General features: G+C 50.0%; 1 protein-coding gene across 2 annotated transcripts in view; it reads left to right on the forward strand.

The window, feature by feature from the left end:
* The window catches only part of OPCML (opioid binding protein/cell adhesion molecule like), a 305,368-nt gene that overhangs the window by 156,447 nt on the left and 130,195 nt on the right, over positions 1 to 18,726 (forward strand). The window lies entirely within an intron of this gene.

Consider the following 18,726-nt stretch of genomic DNA (forward strand, 5'->3'; position numbering starts at 1 on the left):
TTTTGCAAGGGGAAGGCTTGGCTGCTACCAGCAGCATCTTTCTCTTCCAGTAAGGAGTAAGTCGCCCAGCTGGGGCGTGCAGTTGGGAAGCCTGGCTTGTCCAGCAACGGCCACACAAGAACTTTTGCTTCTCTGCTGCATTGTAATTCCCCCAGCGTTGCAGTAGCGATGGACGCTCGGACATCGGTTGCATTAAACATAGGGTCAGTCATTTTCCTGCCTTCATTCTTTGTCTGTAATTCTGCATCTAATGGCAGCAATTAGTCACTGTCCAAGAAGGGATGAGCAAGCTCCTGGCTCATCCCTGCTCTCTGACGGATCTGCTCCTCCAGAGGGATAGAAAGGTCATTAGCAGAGGGTTAGTTATTGATCGGCTGGGGGGAGAGAGAAGGGTCCAGAGGTGAAGCTCAGCACCTAGCTTAAACGACGGGCCAGAGAAAGGAGAAGAAAAATAGGTTGGCAGCAGCCCCAGGGAGCCCACAGCCACCATGCCACAGATGCAAAGGACAAATGCTTATTGATTGGAGAGGTGTTTTTAGAGGTAGGTTATTTCTTTTTCCTCCCTAAAGCGGGGACCAATTATGGCTTTTGACTGGCAGAGACAAATGCCAGAAGAACCAAGCCTGGATTTCCTACGGCCATCCTGCTTCGCCCCAACAGTTGCAAACAATCCCACAGTTGCAAACCCACTGTGCTAAAACGAGCACCCTTTTTACAGGCTGGAAAAAAGAAATGGTGTCCCGACAAGGGGGATGGGCTGCTTGTTGCATGCAGCTCTGCACTGCGACTTGCGAAGGGGCACGGAGCGAAGCAAGTAAGGAATAAGTTGCTCTTGTCCAGGAAAAACAATAATCAAAGGAAACTCTAAGTGCAGGGCTAGCAAAGGAGTGGGGTGCTTTGGGCAGTGGCTGTGCTGGAGTGAGGAGAGAAGGATCCAGGGCAAATTCAATGAGTTGATCAGCTTGTTTCTGGCACTGACTTTAATTAAGTTGTGCAGCAGATAAATTAAGGCCATTGCCAAGTTCCTAGGAGGAATGCGGGAACGAGCTTTACGGTGGATGAGAGCCAGGCTCACGTTGGGGTGGGGAGTCGGGGGAAGGCTGTCCAGTGGGCTGGCGGGCTCTCCTCCGTCACCTCAGCCGTGAGGCACATCTCAGGGCATGTTGAGCAGCCTCCGATCTCCTCTTCCATCAGGGCCGTGTCAAAAAAGAGGGATGAGGTTATCGACCCTGTCAACAAGGTTGATAAATCACAACCTTGGAGCTCAGCGTCAGGGCTGGGTGCAGGATACCCTTGGGCTGCTTGGGTTGGGTTTCATCCTCTCTGCCCAGCTCCAAGGGTTCCTCCATGGGTGTGGGGACAGTGGTCCTCGACAGACACATCAGTAGTGGTGCTTCATGCTACCAAAGTTCTTCTGTAGGGTCTCAGAAGTTTTTCTTCTTATGCCTTACTCCTCCTTTCTCTTGCTCGGGCAGCAGTAGCTTTGTTCCCCAGATGGGCAGCCGGTTGTATTCACTGAGTAGTCTTGCTCCTGGAGGGTCCTTTCTCCTCCAAGGTCTTCACATCAAGACGGGCACAGTGGAGAGCAGGAGAGCTGACGAACCCACCCAACCCTTACAAACAACACTGCCAAAAACCTCTTGATGCCCAGTCCCACCAGTATGGCTGGAAGCCAAGCTTAGCCCAGGTGGAAGCAGAGATGGCTTCATCCACGGGTGGGAAGAAGGGAGTGCAGCAAAGTGGGGTATCTGCACCATTCCATGGCTCATGTTGTCTCCACCCTGCAAGTGATGGAGTGCAGCCCTCTTCTCTGTAGTGATTATCCTGTCCTCGGAGGCTTCTTTGACCTTCAGCACCAGATGGATAATGCTGCGGGCAGGCAGGAGGAAGGCTCAGGGAGCGCTGCCTTCAATATGGCTTCACCCTCCTGATTTATATGGGGGAGAGAGCGGTGCTGATGCACGCTACTGCTCATAGATTATCTTCATTCCAGCAGCAGTCAGGCAGACAGGAGAGGTAAACGGAGAGCTATCCGCCACCCTATCCGTCACCTTCCCTCCGGCAGTGGCAGTGGCTGCTGCAGAGCTGTCTCTTTGGAGGGGAACTTTCCCTCTCCATCAAACACAGCAAAAAAAAAAGTCATATTCTGCAAACAGCTCCATGCATCTTTGGAGAGCTTGTCATGGCTGCGTCTCTCCCAAGCCTCTCTGGAGGGCAGGGAAAGGGAGGATGGGGCGGTGCTGGAGGGGAGCTGATAACCATGGTCTTGTGGGAGCAGGAGTCAGGGTTGAGGTCTTTGTTCAACCCAGGGCGGTGCTGGGACTTGTGTCTGTGTTTCAAGGTCTGAGCATGGCAGTTGAACCTGAGGAAAGTAAATCAAAGGTACTGGAGGACCCTGTGTGATTTCTGGTATTGCTTTAAATTTTTCCCCCCCCTTTCCTCACCTCTCAGGCCTTAGTTTCCTGAACTGGGATTAATCTTAATCTTACCCTCCTCCTACGGGAGTGGGGAGGCTTGTTCTGTTCATGTCTTGAAAATGCTCTGAAATCCTCCGATGAAAGGTGCTGACAGAGCACCAGGGATTCCCAGGATCGCCCGTTTGAGATAGATGGATAGGCAGACAACTGGTGGGAAAGCACTGGGGCTGAGGAGGTGGTTTCATCAGCTGTGCCACCGCTCTGCATCCTGCTCCGGTGGGGCTCCGTGTGCCAGGGTGGACCAGCAGCGGGGTCCCTGCGGGATCCCCGGTACAAAGGACACAGAGAATCCTGGTTTTTAGAGCAGAAAGTCTTGCACTGGCGCCAGGCAGGAGCATCTCAGGAGGAGGGGTGGGAAGCCTGAAGGAAGTTATACCTTTCTTCTCTCGCTGCCTCTGAGAACACATGAATTATCCAGCCTTTGCTGCCCAGAGAGTAGGATCAAACCCAGACGTGGAGAGCACTGGCGAGGCTGGCCAGATGGGGGATGCGCTGCGAGCAGGCACGCTATGGGGCATGCAGGCATGAAGCTCAATGCTCCATCCTGGAAAGCATCGTGTGCTTTGGGTCTGAATTTAATAATTCTTCCCTTTTCTTTTTTTTTTTTTTTTGTAAAATAGTCATGCTTTAGATCTCTGTACTTTTTTTTTTGTTGTTGTTAATCAGCTGTATGTAAAATGTGCCCAGTAGCCCAAACATAATGAGTTTACTCAGTGTGGAGCCAAAGCAGTGTGTGTGCAGGGAGTGCAAAGCCCAGCTCTGCAGGTTCCCAGTGCCGCCGGTTTGCACCAGGCTCGTTGGGTAGCTCCAAACAAAGTGCTGCCACCTAAACCTCCGCAGGCTTCAGGGAGGCTGAGGGACCGTACATCACAGACCTTCTTTTGCTCAGGAGGCCCCTGTTTTTATCACAAATCTGATCAACATCCCATGGCCGAGCGGCCTGAGCTTTGGTGCATCAAAATTGCCCTGCGGCATAAGATGAGCAAAATTTGAATGCCTGGTGAGCAGCAATCCATCGAGCAGGAGGATCTATTACTTGAGATGGAAATAATTTCTATTGCTAGGGAAGAGAGTGGTCTGTTCTGAGCTATTGCACCGGACTGCTCAGTAATTTGCGTGGTGCAGATGGGAGGACGGAGCCTATTTTGGGAGAAAGCTCGAGTCAAATTGTTAAGGAAGAATCATAGTCAGAAAGAGCCAGGAAGCATAAAGATCAAAGTTGAAAATAATTTACATTTCATCAAGAACTTGTGGGGAAAAAAAAAAAAAAGACAAGAAAAAAAAATAAAATCTGTCTGTTATGCTAGGTTTTCAGCAAGAAGAGTACAATTTCTACTAGGAGGAAAACACGCAGAAATTGACGTTTCCCCTGTATTTTCAAAGTGAGAATTGACTGCTGAGCCACAAGTGTTACTTCAAGTGACATTTGTGGACGTGTTGTGAAAATCCTTAGGTAGTGAAAAGCCTTGTTCAGCACCCAGCTGCATGTCGCTTTGAACCCCGCGAGCGCTCTGACGGCACGAATGCGTCGCGGGAACCGGGGGCCTGGAGTAGATGGCGTTGAGGTTTATCTGTAAAGGTTTTGATCTGCTTCCAGCCCTTCACCTCTCATTTTTTGGGGCAGGGAGAGCCCTTAGCACCGGCATGAAGCGGTGGGTCCTCCAGAGCTGCTGGGATGCAGAGAGAGAAGCAGACACAGGCGATGCATCGTTGGGATGCAATTTGTCCACTTGCCCAGCTACTTCGAATGTTCATGTATCGTTCCTCTATCTGTAGCATTTTAATGCCTTTATAAAATGTTTCCTAATGACAGAAAGATAATTTGGCTAATGCAGCTCTGCGCAATTAGGTTCCCTAGTTAACATCATGTTCCTGCATCAGATGCCCTTTCATCTCCCAGCCTATTTTTCATACCCTCGGTAAATATGTTTAATAATCAATTGGCATATTATTAACGCACAATAACGATCTTACTAAATCGAAGCTCAGTCTTTATTTGAGACACTTACAGTAAATATTGACTGTTCTGCAGAATTATGGCAGAGCCCTGAGCAGTCTGTTCCAATGGGAACTGGATCCATTTTTTAATACTAGTTATTGATTTTCAGCGAGCAAACTGCCTTGAGGCATCTGTGGTTTTTCTCCTCCTCTGTGAGCTATTGGGAGGTGATGGACACGCACCAGGTAGACAGTTTCCCTTTGCTCCATCAATAGTGCCGTCACTAGACACGGGCAGAGCTAGTGGGCATTTCTCTATCTCTCTCCCTTGGGAGGTTTCCCCAAGAGCAAGGTGACTCCCAGCCCCGCGGTGCTGGCAGCGGACAAATACCGCCTGGCTGACTTCTTGCCATTAACCACCATGATGCAGCTGAGCAAGGAACGTGCTGCCCCCCACCGAGGTGACAACTGCCTGCTGTGAAGATGCTAGTTCAATTTTCTGCCCTTAATTGCTGCGAAGGAACAAAACCGGGCTCGTCAGGTCATTTGATGAAGATCCCTGCCAGCTCACGTTTTTTCTGCTCTCCTGTGACCTGTCCGCACAAAGGCTGATGAGAAATGACAGTCGCTTCTCCCCACGCATCCTGGGATGATGTGCCGCTGGCATCTCCATGTGGACAAGCTGGCTGATGTCCAGGTGACACGTTTACAGCCCTGAATTCATCCCTTCAGTCAGGGCCAGCCTCAGGAGGACTTTCTTGCGTGCTAATTCAGGGGCATCCCCCCATGAGTGAGGTCAGTTGCCCTGCTGGTGCTGTTATTTGAGGGTGGTCCCACCAGCTCAGTGTGTTCGGTTGCTTTCTCCAAAGGAAAGGGTTTTAGCTTTCCCTCAGTGCTTACAAAAGCCAAGGGAATAGTAAATATCTCCATCTTTTTGCTCGGATGGGAGAGGAGGGAGATGGAAATGAATCGCGTCCCATGCAAGATCTGTTAGCAAAAGCCTCGGAGGGAGCAGGTAGGGTGGGTTTTCCCAGTTATTATTTTGCAAGGGCTCTGTGTTCTTCTGTGGAGGGATGTCTGAAGGGAAGATTGACTCTCAGGGCCGTGAGTTACCGTGCGGCACGTGCTGCACACATGGATTTCTTCAGGAATGACTTTGCAGATGATTCTTATGGTGGACCAACGCATCTGCTGAAGCTAGCAAGGGACAAGGCCCGTGTTTGTGCCAGGTGTGTGTGCACGAATGCAGGGATAGCTGCCCACGCTCGGAATCCAGAGGAGCTTCCAGAAGTGGACAAGCCCTTACAAACGGCTGTGATGCCCCATAAAGCCGAGAGCTAATTCCTGGGCTGTGGGCTTGTCCCCACGCCCACAGCTGGGGAAGGGCTGCGCCTTGGCCATAGCTCATCGGGATGTGAAGTCCATTGGCGTGGCTGACTGTCTATGTATATTTATGTAGAAGACTTTGCATCCCTGGAAGGTGCTGTTGCTTGTTATTTTGACTGATTACAGGAGAGTGACTGTACTACAATAGCAGGAGCCACTCATTAGCTTTGGCGTAGCGAGAGAGAAATCGGCAACTCATTCCAGCCACATCCGCCCCTGGAGGTGAATATTAAACAGGAATTGATCCCGGGTAATGAGAACACAGCCCGGACTGCTGCGATTAGCACTCGTTGAATTTTAAATAGTTAATTATTACAACAGGCAAAGGGAGCTTGTTGGGGGGTGGGCGTGTGTGTGTTGCCTTCGGGGTGGCGGGTGTATGTTAAAGGGATAGGAGTGAGCGTGGTTGGGGGGGAGCGATGGGGATGGGTGATGTTCGGATGGTGGGCGTGCATGCGGCATGGGTGTGAGCTGGAGGTGCTGCCTGGGGAGCGCTGCGAGGGGTTTATCTGGTTGAGGAGGTAGTGGGCAGCCCCATGCCCTTTGGGTGCTTTGGAGGCACATACCTTGAGCCAGCAAGTTTTGGCCGAGGGTTCAAAGAACTGCTGGAGATGAGGGTCTGGGAGCACATGCGTACGTGCTGCTCCACCAGCGTGTGCAGGGGCTGTTTCCAGTCCCTCCAGCCAGGTCAGGTAAAACCCAGAGGACCCCGGGCAGGCAGCAGAGCCAGAAAGCGGTGGTGGGAATATATTGAAGGCAGTTTTTCTTGCGTTCCCTCATCTCTGCTGGCTTCCTTCTTCTGGAGCGCTGCACAGAAACAAAGGGAAGAAGAGAAAAGGTGGCAGGTGCCAGGGGGAAGACATGCTATCTGCCTGGAGACAGGGGAATTATCCAGCTCGAATAAATATCTTTCAAAAAGAGAGGAAGAAAGAGAATTTTGCCTTTCTCCTCACCCCGTGCCTCCCAAAATACCAAATCACCATGATTAAAAATTGACTCAAATGGACAAGCAGGCACGATAATTGATTGTGGCCTTTCATTCTTGCAGCCACACTTAATTAACCTTTAGACTCAAATACCAAGCACTGGTTAGACAGAAAGGTGCGGGCAGGGAAGAAGGCGACAGTGCCTGTTGGGAAGATCCTGGGCTGTAAGAAGTCCTTCAGGGTGAAGACGCCTGGAATGATGCTGGAATGCTCCGGGGAAGAGCAGGCTACCTGATTAACGCCAGGCTTGGGGGTTGGAGCCTTGTTTCTCTTTGCCAGACTGCAGAAGGCAGACTAACCCCTTTCCAGATATATTTTTTTTTTTCTTTTCCTCCCCAGCGTGTTCCAGCTCAGCTCCATGTTGTGTGCTGTTACTGATATTTATTGCTCTCGCTGTGCTTAGGACTACAGTTAGGAGCCGACGCCAAGTTGTGCTCAGTGCTGTAGGAAGCCATCGAGCTGACAAACTGTTCACCGGTGGGTTTGCCTTTTGTGCTATGAGTGTTACCTTGTAGTGGTGGAAAAAAAAGAAAGACAAAATATCTGGCAAGGAGTGCTATAAATGGAATCTCCGGTAGTAAAAAGCTGTTATTTCAAAGGGTGCCTGTTTTTCCAGTGGTGTGGCAGGCTCGGCGAGGTCAGCGCTGAATCTGATCTAAATTCTAAAGATGCTCCCAGGGTTGCCTTGCTCAGCGTGGTTACTGCTGACCATCCGTAGTATCCCGGTGCATCTTCCATTAAATTAGTCTCCAGAACTGAACCAGGAACATGTGGCAAGCAGGGATTACCATTGCCTTTCCCTTAGGGAAGGGTTCAAAATCCATTGTTGGGTACAAGAATTGGAGAGAGTCACGAATAAATGTCCTAACGTTGGGCTGTGTGGAGCTTTGTCTTCCCACAGTATTATCTCCTAGGCAGCCTTTCCCAGGCTGTTCCGCTGAGGATCTGTGGGAGTGCGTGCTTGGGTACAAAATGGGTATTTTTGTCTCTTTGAAGACCTGCCTGTCTCCCACGCATCACCCTTTTCTTTCAGCCGTGAACCCTGTGCTTCTGTGCTCGTGATCATTAATGCAGAGATCCTCTGGCCTCCTTACAGCATGAGTTGTCTCTGCTCTGTGCAGTGAAAACATGTTTTGACCTGGGAAGTCGTTGCCAGCAGCAGATGGAGTAGACCTGCAGGCCAGCTGGTCCGTGCCCTGCCAGGTGCTGTGGTTGCTTTGGTTTGAAACACTTTGGTTTAAAGAAACTTTGAGTCTGCCCTGGAATTTGGGATATATCCGAGGAAACTTGGGGTGAGGCATCAAAATGTGTACTCTAAATGAGGTTACTCATTTCAGAAGAGACAAGGATGAACGATGAGGAGGCTCTGAGTGATTGATCTAATGAAGGTGCCGTGTCTTTGAAACTCTTGTGTGGTATCAGTTCTGGTTTTCAGATCAAACCCTGGTTCAGCATAAAAACAGGATGGAGAGTAATGGCTGAAACCCAGAAATGTGAATACAAATACCTCACGTTGCTTGGCATGATAAAAAGGAAAGGTTCCTATAGGAACCACGGCAGCTCTTGAACATCCATGGGAAATCCTTTGCTTCCAGACATGTGAATGCCTGAGCATCAAAGAAACCTGGTCCCAAATTTTTGGACAGGGCTGGGCTGAGATGGGGCGATGCCTTGGCTCAGCTCCTGCTCCAGACTCGGTGGCACTTTGTGGTGAGCTGGGTCCTACCTGCAGCTCTTTCTGTATGCATCTCCCTGCGATTGGAGGGGGGGGGGGGGGCCTCAGGAGGCTTTGAGACAAATTGCATTTGTGCATATCAGATGGAGACTTTGGGGGTTTGAGCAGGAATTCTGTGCCTTTTGTCTTTTATCATTAGGAGTCAGGGATGGAGGTGACAAGAGAGTCATGTATGAATGCAAAGTAAACAAAGCTGTGTGTGGGTGCGATGACATGTTTCTTTTGTCCGTAATGTATTCATCCTCTGAGTGCTCCAGGGTTACGCATTTAATTTGTTGTGCAATTGGCAGCTTTAGAAGTACTTCAGCATCCAGCTATCCTTGCCTAAAAATAACTGAAAAGCATCTTTTTTTGTTCAGGATGAGGGAAAGAGAGGTGGGCCAAGGAGACAAATGTATTCTGCAAGCCAGGAATGCAGCACACAATCCTGACAGGTCGACCATGCTTTTCTGGTTATTTTGGTCTTTTCTTCATCCCTTCCCCAGTTTGAAGCAGCTCTGACTACAAGAAAATAGAAAGGGAGGAAGAGCAGGCTGGTGGTTAGAGCACCAGCCCAGGATTTAGAAGATTTGGGCTGAATCTCTCATTTTGCTGCTGCCTTTCTGTGTCATCCCAGGCTCTCTGTGCCTCTCTGCAGTCACAATAATACCGCTCCTGCACAGAGGTGTTGCAAAAGTAAATATATTAAAGATTGGGAGGCATTAAGGTACCGTGGTAAGGCTCCTGCATGGCAAGAAGAGCATGTGCTTGGAAATCTCGGTGGCTCAGAGGGTTTGACGAACACAACCTCAAATTTTTTATTTTTAATATCTCATTATTTCTGAGTCACTCAGAAGATTTTGAGCTGACCTTGGCAGGGAGGGAGACGTGCCTTGTCAGGACCAAGGCAGCTGCTTTGACTCCCTTCCTTTCATGCTGTGGGGTCCTGGTTCTGTCTTTCATTAGAAGCAGGACCCACAGGAGCATCTCCAGCCCAAGGGGGATCCGATACCCATGGTGCTAGCAGCGCGGGCTCTCTGGCACTCTTGACTGTGGGGAATTAAGGATTTGGAGTTGCTCTGGGTGCTTGGCGCTCCTTGAAGCCTGGCTCACAGGGCTCAAGGTGCTGGTACCCCACAGCATCTCAGACTGCTCAGGTTTGCTCAAGTCGGCAATGCCAGGGGTGGCTGCGGAGCTGATGCTGTTAATGGGACTGATGCAGGAGCCATGCCTCGGTGCATGCTCTCACCCATATTTCGCAGCAGCAGCACCGTGCAGGAGCAGCTTCTGAAGCGCTTGCGGTTGTGTTTGGCAGCTGATAATGGGCATGAACTTTTTGTTTCAGATCCTGCAGAAGTTTGGAGCTGAAAAACCTTGTGAGCCCAGGGCCTGAACCCCTAGGAAGATTAAAATTTCCTACCCCTGCTTTGCAAAGGCGCTGAGTCTGTCTGGCAAGACAGGTTCATTAACAAATTAATAGAATAATCAGCGGGGCTTTGTGTGCGTTTTGCAGATAAAAAACTGGTAACAGCATTCTTTGGCTCTTTAATGGGCTGATAAGAGCCAACTATCTGCTCCATGGTGGGGCTAATCGTGGAGATAACAGAGGTTAAATCAACTGCGGGGCTCTGGTGAGGGTACTCACAGAGGGAGCTGCTTTGGGGGATGGATGGAGGAGGGAGCTCAGGGTTTTCAAACATGATAAAAGGGAATAGGCAGCAAAATGAGGGAAGGGAGAGAAACAAGCGTCGGCTGGGTGAGTATTTTCAGGAGCACTGTGTGAAGCCTACAAGGGCTGCACCTCTGGGAGGCTGATGCAGTTAAAAAAGTCGCTGGTTGGGCTGTAGGGAGCTCCGTCTGCTGTCAGGCCTTTCTTTCCATGGTGGCTTGGACAAAGAAGAAAGTGGTTGCCAGCATCTTCTCTTTACATTAAGGAGCTGGTGCCAGCAGGGAATGTGTTTCTCAGGAGTCGGGCAGGCCAGAGGGGGGCTCGGCTCTGCGTAGGTTCCCAGGCTGGTGCAGCAAAACCGAAGCACTACGTCGCCCCCCCCCCCCCCCCCCCCCCCCCCCCGCCAAAAGTCCACACAGAGCCAGGTGTGAGCTTTGAGAAACCAAACTACTGCTGGCCGTGCTTGGCAGCTCGCCCACCTGGCATCCCAGCCCATCATCCTCACCGCTGCACCCCGCGGCAGCGGCAGGCGGAGGTGGCCAGGCTGGGTAGCAGTTCCCATCCCTTTGACATGGAGGTGGCTCCTGGTCTTTTTGAACAAAGACCACAGCCTATCTCCTCTCCGCAGGCCGCCCGCACCTGCAACTTGCAGCAACTGGGATCAGCCCTCGAATTTGCAAGTAGGAGAGCCGCATACTTGATGACTTTCGCAGAAGCGTCGTTTTACCTTTATAAATCACAAACGTGTGTGCTGAAATATTGATGGCGATATAAGAGAGATCCTTGGGCTTGCCTCGGGAATGCAGCGGTGGAGAGCAATCGGGATTCAACACTTGTTTTGCTTTCTGCAGCCTCCTTCGTGGAGGTTTTGGGGTGCATCTGGCATCCAGGGACCTCCGTTTGTGTGTCATGCCAAGGGTGGAGGGTTTGTCCTTGTGTCACCTCCCCAGCCTGCCAGCAGTTTGCTCTAGGGAGGCTGGAAGAGCAGGTTGCGGGAGGTGGCCCTTGGGGTTGCAACGCGAAGCGCTTGCCTCTGTCTTTCCCTGAAGGGCTATTAATTTATACAATATTTGCTTTGTTAAAGAAAGGACATTGTCAGGCGGCTTTCAAGTGATGTGTGAAAGTGACTCTAATAAGATGTTCTGGGGAAGCCTGCAGGCAGGCCCGCCTCTCCTCCAAACTTCTCCAGCTCTTCTTTGAAAGGAGCATCAGCAACCTTGATCCTCCTCCTCCACTAGCAGAGGCACTTGCCTCGCTCACTGCAAAACTTCTCCGGCGCGGGGAGCAGGAGGCGGAGGCGCGGGGCAGAGGGGGAGAACTGGGGAGTGGGGCTCGGTGGATAATTGCACGCGTCTGTCTGCCAGGGAAGAGAAGAGAAACGAGGAGGAGATGGCACAGAGGGGTGGGAGTTTTCTTTGGAGGAGCAGCTACAGCTCGGGGCTGGCGCTTGGCTAATCAGCGCAGCGTGGAGGAGACTGCAGATGAGACCTGGCCCTTCTGCTGCTGATGGGCTGGTGGTCAGGGGATGCAGCCCGGGTTCTCCCCTCTCACAGCATCCTTTGGATGGAGAAGGGTGGTGGACCTTGGTATGCCCTCGTCACCAGGTTGTCCTAGCCCTGGTGCCAGGCTCTGGCTGTCTTGGAGGGGTTTCGGTGCTCCCTGGGGTCTCCCTGCCATCCTTGCTGCAGTGTGCAAGTTAAATAGATGGAACTACTATTGCTCGTAGCGTTTGTGATTGACAGCAGAAGAGTGGGGAGCGAGGAGGAGGAGCAGGCAAAGCGCAGGCAGGGCTCTGCCAGCCCAGCTCCGCTGATGAGCTTGGACCGGTGGCGCCTCAGCTTACCTCTTTGCTACACCAAGCACCCTGCTTTCAAGCTTCATTAATATCTCCCATGGGGTTGGAGGTTCTTTCTCCAAGGGACAGCTTGCAGTGCCGTTAGCTCTCCCCTCGCGTATCCCCAGTGTGCTGCCTGCTGCAGGTGTGCTGTCTCCTCCAACGGGGGGGTGAAGAGTGGGGTGATTTAAGGTGCTTCTTGCATCCTTGGCTGGGCCATCCTCCTGCGTTACAGGGGAAAGGCAAAAAAAAGCCACCAAATAAAAGCAACTTCTGGTGCAGTGAAATGTGTTTACAGTATGTACAATCCTAGGAATGTAAATCTGTGTGTGTAAACCTTCCCGGGTAAACAGTGTGGGTTTTCAGCGATTTGTTTGTTTGTTTTTGCAAATATTGAAGGAATTAACTATTAACTAATTGATACCATGCACTCCTATCCCACCTTTCATCCCAGAACCTCCAACCCCATGGGAGATATTAATGAAGCTTGAAAGCAGGGTGCTTGGTGTAGCAAAGAGGTAAACTGAGGTGCCACCGGTCCAAGCTCATCAGCGGAGCTGGGCTGGCAGAGCCCTGCCTGCGCTTTGCCTGCTCCTCCTCCTCGCTCCCCACTCTTCTGCTGTCAATCACAAATGACAGGAGGCCTCCAACTGCCTCAAACAGAGCAGGACTGTTAATAAAACATCAAAACCATTAGAATCTGAAGAGCGAACAGAAATTGGAGATAAAAGGTGATCGGGTGCTTCAGCTCCCTTGGTCCCCAAAGAGACACTTGCAGCCTGGGAGGATGTTAACTTGTGGAAGGGACTTCTAGGTGGTGCTGACAAGTGGGAGGAAAAAAAGGAATAAATAGGTACAAATAAAAGGCCAAAGGATGTAGGTGAGGAGCCCAATTTCTGCAAGGGGTGGCGGTGCAAAGGTGCCATCTGCCAGCCCAGAGCCATCTCTTCATTTGGGGGTAAGGAGCTTTGACACAAACTCTGGCAGTAACAAACTGCCTTTAAAACTTATTATTATTTTTTTTAAATTATTTTCATAAGGGTTCTGGGGCTGTTGGGAAGCTTAATTAATTAGTTAAGATGTTTTCCACTCTTATTGTGCCTCTGCTCAAAGGCTTCTGACAGTAAATTCTCATCAAGTGGAAGATCTAATAAGTGCCAATTATTGAAATTTGCTAATTGCCAGATAATAATAATGCTGATTAATAAAGCTTTTAACACCACTGTCGATTTGAAATATGGGCACATGTGCTGCAACACCATTGGTTTAAATTGCTGTTTCTTCTGGTTTGTGGCTAAGTGGGGTAAAAATCAAGTTGGTAGTAGTGTTTTGGGTTTTTTTTTTCCCTGTCAAAAGAGCATATTGTTCTAACCCTTGTCTATAAAAACCTGCTAAATTCATAAGCAAGCGATTTAGAAATAAATAAATAAGTGCAGGAGGATAATGCATCGCAGAGAAGCAGTTCGTTCATTTCCTTGACAAGTGTAATTTAATTTTAATTATTTATGATTCTTCATAGCCCACTAGTAAATGTTCTGTAGTATATTTTGTAAAACTAATGAAGTCTTAGTAATAGGAGACCTAACTTGAGCACGAAGCAGCGGGAAGACACAGCTCGTCTCTCGTCTTCTGGTTATTCCGTATCGGACAGGTGATGTTTTGCAGAATTATCCTTTGTGGATCCCACCCAGGCAGGGCTGCTGCTGCTCCGCACGTTCCGCTCGTGTGGGAAGCAGATCCCAAAGCTTTAGTCTGTAAAACTTTTTGAGCCGTAGCAATGGGACAGAGCTCCAGCAAAGGGGGATGCTTGCCCTCAGCACGCTGCTAGAGCATCCCAAGGTGGTGCCCCTTGGGGTTTGCAATACTGCTGGGGAGGTTATGAAGTTGGGTCTTCCTCCAAATTATTCCTTTTTTTAATTATTTCTGCTCCTACGTGGAGCAAGGAGGGGAGCCTGCTTGCTTTGCACTTCCCCAAAGGAGAAGAAATAAGTGTGTTCCTCCAGCGTGGCAGTGTTTGGGGTGGGCGCGGGATGCTGGCATTCCTGGCCGCTGGCATTGGAGGCACAGCGGATGGATCCGCTGGATCCGCTGGGCGGGCGTACCCAGAGCAGCATGGGGCGTGGAGTGGAAACCTAAATTTAAATGTTAAAAAGCTTTTGTTCATTACTGGTGGCATTTCCTCCCCCTCCCCATTTGTCACTTGGAGCAGAGCTGTGACTCTTTTAATATCAAACAAATAATAAGCTCCCTCTAAAGTGATTTTTCTGACAAGGAGCTCAATATATTAAACTTTATCTATATTTTAATAGCCAATTTCACACCAAACTGCCTTCTTAATAATGTATTTACCACCTGGGGATATTATTCCAACCCATCTGGAAAGAATTGGAAATTAACTGTCCCTAAACTGAGTCTGTGTGTGCTTTAGATGCAGTGGAGATAACAGCGGTGTCATTCCTAGGGGAAGTGGGGGAGGAAGCTCATCATGCGCCGAGTAAAATGTCAGCAGCAAAGGCAATAGCTGGCGGGGAAACGGGGAAACGAGTGCTTTCCTTTTTGCAACCAAGGGCCCAGTCCCAGCCCACCTCAGGAATATTCAGGGAGCAGCTGGTAGCACCTCAAGGGCCTCTTCTGCGCTTGTAAGAATAGAGAGTTTGGGTTTCCAAGGATGCGGCGTGGATGCAGGGCTTGGCGGAACGCCAGCATCGTGCTGGGCAGCCCCGAGAGCCCCACAGCGTGCCGCTGGTCACCTGCCACCACGGGGTCGGCACCCTGCTGTTGCCAGTGGGTGCTCAAAGGATGGGAAAAAGTCATGTTCCCCCAAGCTGGTGCTGCTAATGAGTACTAATTCGGTTGGGCAGTGCTTTGAACTTGCTCCGCTGTGGAGTGGTCCTCTCTGGTCTCACTGATCCCATCTGAGTCAACACCATCTGATGCAGCTTGCAGCATCCACTCTCCATGTGTAGGTGCAAGCATCTGTGTTTGGAAAACATCATTTTGTTTAGTCTAAATCACTTACATAGTTATTGTCACTGTTGATTTACTTCCTACAGTTTCAAGAGGTAGCCAATTCAGCTCCCTTGGTGCTAGTTTCTGTGTAAAAAAACGTGAAGGTCCCAAACCTACACAACTGGTGTCCCCTCTCCGGTGCTGGCGTGATGGCTGTCCCCTCCAGCCAGAAAGCAAGGCAAACCCCAATACCTCCTGTGGTTCTTTTGCCCTGAAAATAGAAGAGTGGTAGGATGCCTGGTTCAGAGAGCTGTCACCCTAACCGCAGCTGGGCTTAAATCAGATTTTGATTCTATTTTTTATCAAATAGAAGTCTATCTAGGTGATGTTACTCATTCCTGGCTGTACAGAGCATCCCTCGCCTGTGTTTCCTGGCAGTGAGGGGCCACCAGGGATGGCCTTGCCTGGGACATCAGGTCCAAGCCAGAAGCGAGCTTTTCGTTTGCCCCCCAGGCAAAAAGCCCTTCCACAGCCTCCTGGGTGGTCTTGCCGGGGAAGAACCGGCTGTTCGGGTCAGGGCAGTTGCATTTTATGCCAGATCTACTCTTCAATTACTCATTGGACTGGCGATGGCTGATAAAGGGTTCACAGCGCACAGGCATCACTGCCAGCATCCCCACCGTGCGGTGCAGCAGCAGAGACTCTCCTTGCGGCAGTCTCCCTGGCAGAAAAATCACAAAGAATTTCGCCGTTTTCAAGTTTTGCTTGAATTTGGCTGTGTTTGGCAGTTTGTTTTTATTATTCATATATTTCTCTGAGACTTCACCGGCATTGAAGCAGATTAAACTTTGCAATGTTTCCTTTTGTTTTTAAAATAATTAAGGGCAGCTGCTACTTAAAGTCAACTAAAACATCCTAGTTTTTAGATAAAAGTGGCTCATGTTTGTTGTTGTAATGAAGTAGTTTGACACAGAGATGAAAGTCTCCGCTGTTTGTGTTGTAAAAACTGGTCCTGACGCCATTTTTGAACAATGTCAAACTGCTCCCTTACATTTGGAACAAGACACGCTTTGATCTAGGAAAAAACCCCAAGATGTTTCAATCAGAACAGAGAAGCAGCAGCCCTTAATGATTTTAAAATAGGATCAAATTGTAAAATGTTTCAATCATTATGTTATGTCACATAATGACATCTTTGTAGCTGTGCTGTGTGATGCTCAGCATTGCATTTAGCATTGTGAAGTGTTTTAGAAATAATTCAAAATAATATAAAATGCTGAAATGAAATACTGAAATTGCAAAGTGACTCTTCAAAGCGTCAAAGGAAAATTCTAGTTTCTGGCATTTTTGGAGTCGCTGAGCTTGTCGGAAAAAAGTGTGCAGGCACTTTTGTATTTTTTATTCCGGAACAGAAGAAAAACAAAGCGTGGAGAAGTTTAAAGCACCTTGTGAAATGGAAATTCTCCAAATCGACCCATTTTAGCTACAAACCCATACGGCTGCAGTGCGAGGGGAGACACGGGAGGAGGAGCGGGGCTCTCCAGCTGCAGCAGCGCCCAGCCCCTGCGCATTGCCTGAGTTGCTTTGGGATGGGGGTGGAAAGCGATGTGGGGTTTGTGCATCCCTGCACTAAACTGGGGCACTTTTTGGGTACCTTTCCTCTTTTGCTGCTTATACAGTTTCCCATCGGAGGTGCCAGGAGGGGAAGGGTGGAAGCAACAGGGTTCAGGTTGGCATCCTGCAAGGTCCAAAGGGCTTGGTGGCATGGTACCCTGGTCCTCAGGGACTTCCTGGGTATTGCTGCTGAGTATCTGGGAAGCAGGGGAGGGTGATGGCCATCTCTGTGGTCCCCAAATCGTCAGCTAAGCACGGAGAACACGTGTGACAGACGGGGGTCAAGGAGGAGAGGTGCATAAAGACTGCTTTAATCCTGCCAGGGGAGGATATGAACGCTGACAGTTACCTGGGGACCCTGAGATACCAGAATCCCTAACTTAATCAGACAGATAACGGGAGCAGCTAGAGATGAGGCAGGAGCAGGAACTGCCGAACAATAGGAGCCACCCCCCCCGGGCCCCGTGCTGCGACTGAGATAATAAACTATATAAAAATCTGTCACCGTGCGATAAGTGATGAATTAGAATCAATTATATGTTTAAAATAATAGACCTCCCCATGGTATTACCCTCCAGAACGGTGATGGCTTCTGCCTGGGCTTGGCAGCAGTGATGGCAGGCTTGCTGGCATTGTCACCAGCGGGGCTGGGACACTTCGCGCAGGCGACTTTGCAGCACCGGGGAGCTCGGCGTGGCGGCAGCCGAAATCAAAACTGGCAGTTGGGCTTTTGGCATTTAATTTTACATTTCCTCCTGGTCCCAGCAGAACCGTGCAGCGTGTGGATGAAAACGGCTTGTGCCATGCCTGCAGCAGGCATGGCTGGTGCGGTGACCTCCAGCCTGCTGTTCCTTGCTCTTTGTGGTTTTTTAGAGATTTACTGGTTTTCTGGCATTATCGGCCACTTCACACGGGAGGCCTCGCTGCCACTCCTCCCTGCGTGGAGCAGCTATTTCCGAGCTGCTGAGCGCTGTTCTGCTAAATAACACTGCTTGAGTGCGTTTTTTCCTCTCCCTCAAACACCAGGAGGACAGCTGAAGGTGTGAAAATGCAGATTAACCCCACGAATTATCCGTCGTAGGATGCGCAGTCAGTTTGTGAGTGCTGGGCTGGCAGGAGGGGGAAGCATCCAGCCTCGATCGCCCCGTTGCTGCACGTCGGATGCGGTGGTTGGCAAATGCTCCCAGCAAAGCTCTTGCAGGGTGGTGGGAAGAGCGTGCCTGTCTACCCTGGTACTCAATGTGGGCTGAAAACAGTGTTATTTGTTTTTTGGACCATGCTGCTTGCAAAGGGGCTGAGGAGGAGGACTGGGGCTTGGGTGGACACCTCACCTGGAGGTGGTGGCTGTGTTTCTGAGCTGGCCTGGTGGTTTTGGTGAGGATCAGACCGGTGTGCTTGCTTTTCCTTTGGAAGCAATGATGCTGCAGCTTGTAGGCTCACTGCAAAGGGTTTGGAGACTGCTGGCCTCAGTCGGTGTCCTTCCTAGGCTCATTTCCAATCCCGGCCTTTTCAAACAAATGCATAACCCTGCACAGGTGTTCTCCGATGGTTTTGCAAAGACGTATATTGCTCTAATTAAAGTTGATATTTTCCCCGCTGAATGCAAAGGCTGTATCTGCTGCCCTCCTGCAGCCGTGCCCCATTCTTTCTGCAAGCTGGGGGGTCTTCCAGCTCCCTGCACTGACAGGAGGAAAAATATTCTTTGTCCATCAAAGGTTGAATCGGAAACCCGTGCCTAGCCTGGCTTGCTTTATTATTTTGTTAAATAGCACAAGTTGCAGCTATAAAGCCCCTGGAAGCCTGTACTAAGCAGGGGCGCTGGGACCAGTGCTAATGGATTGAAGTGAGCGGCTCACCAGCCACAGGGGTGCCCTGGGATTTCCCTTTTGAATCTTATTTACATTCGGACTAACGATAGCTCCCAAGCTTGGCTATAAATAATTTCTCGGAAAGAGTTGTCTAATTAAACGTACAGCAGCAAAGAAAGTACTTTTAACCACAAGGCTGGTGTCCTAATGAACGTAATCACTGGATGGGGACAGCTTAGGAAACAGAACTTGACATCTCCCGGCGGAGGCAGAGAGATGGAGGGGAAACATACTTGGGGAGAATTCCCAATCAATATTTAATTGTGTAGCATGTAATCTGCCTTAGTATTT

The sequence above is a fragment of the Falco peregrinus genome, chromosome 15 (genome assembly GCF_023634155.1).
Source record: "Falco peregrinus isolate bFalPer1 chromosome 15, bFalPer1.pri, whole genome shotgun sequence".
Lineage (NCBI taxonomy): Eukaryota > Metazoa > Chordata > Aves > Falconiformes > Falconidae > Falco > Falco peregrinus.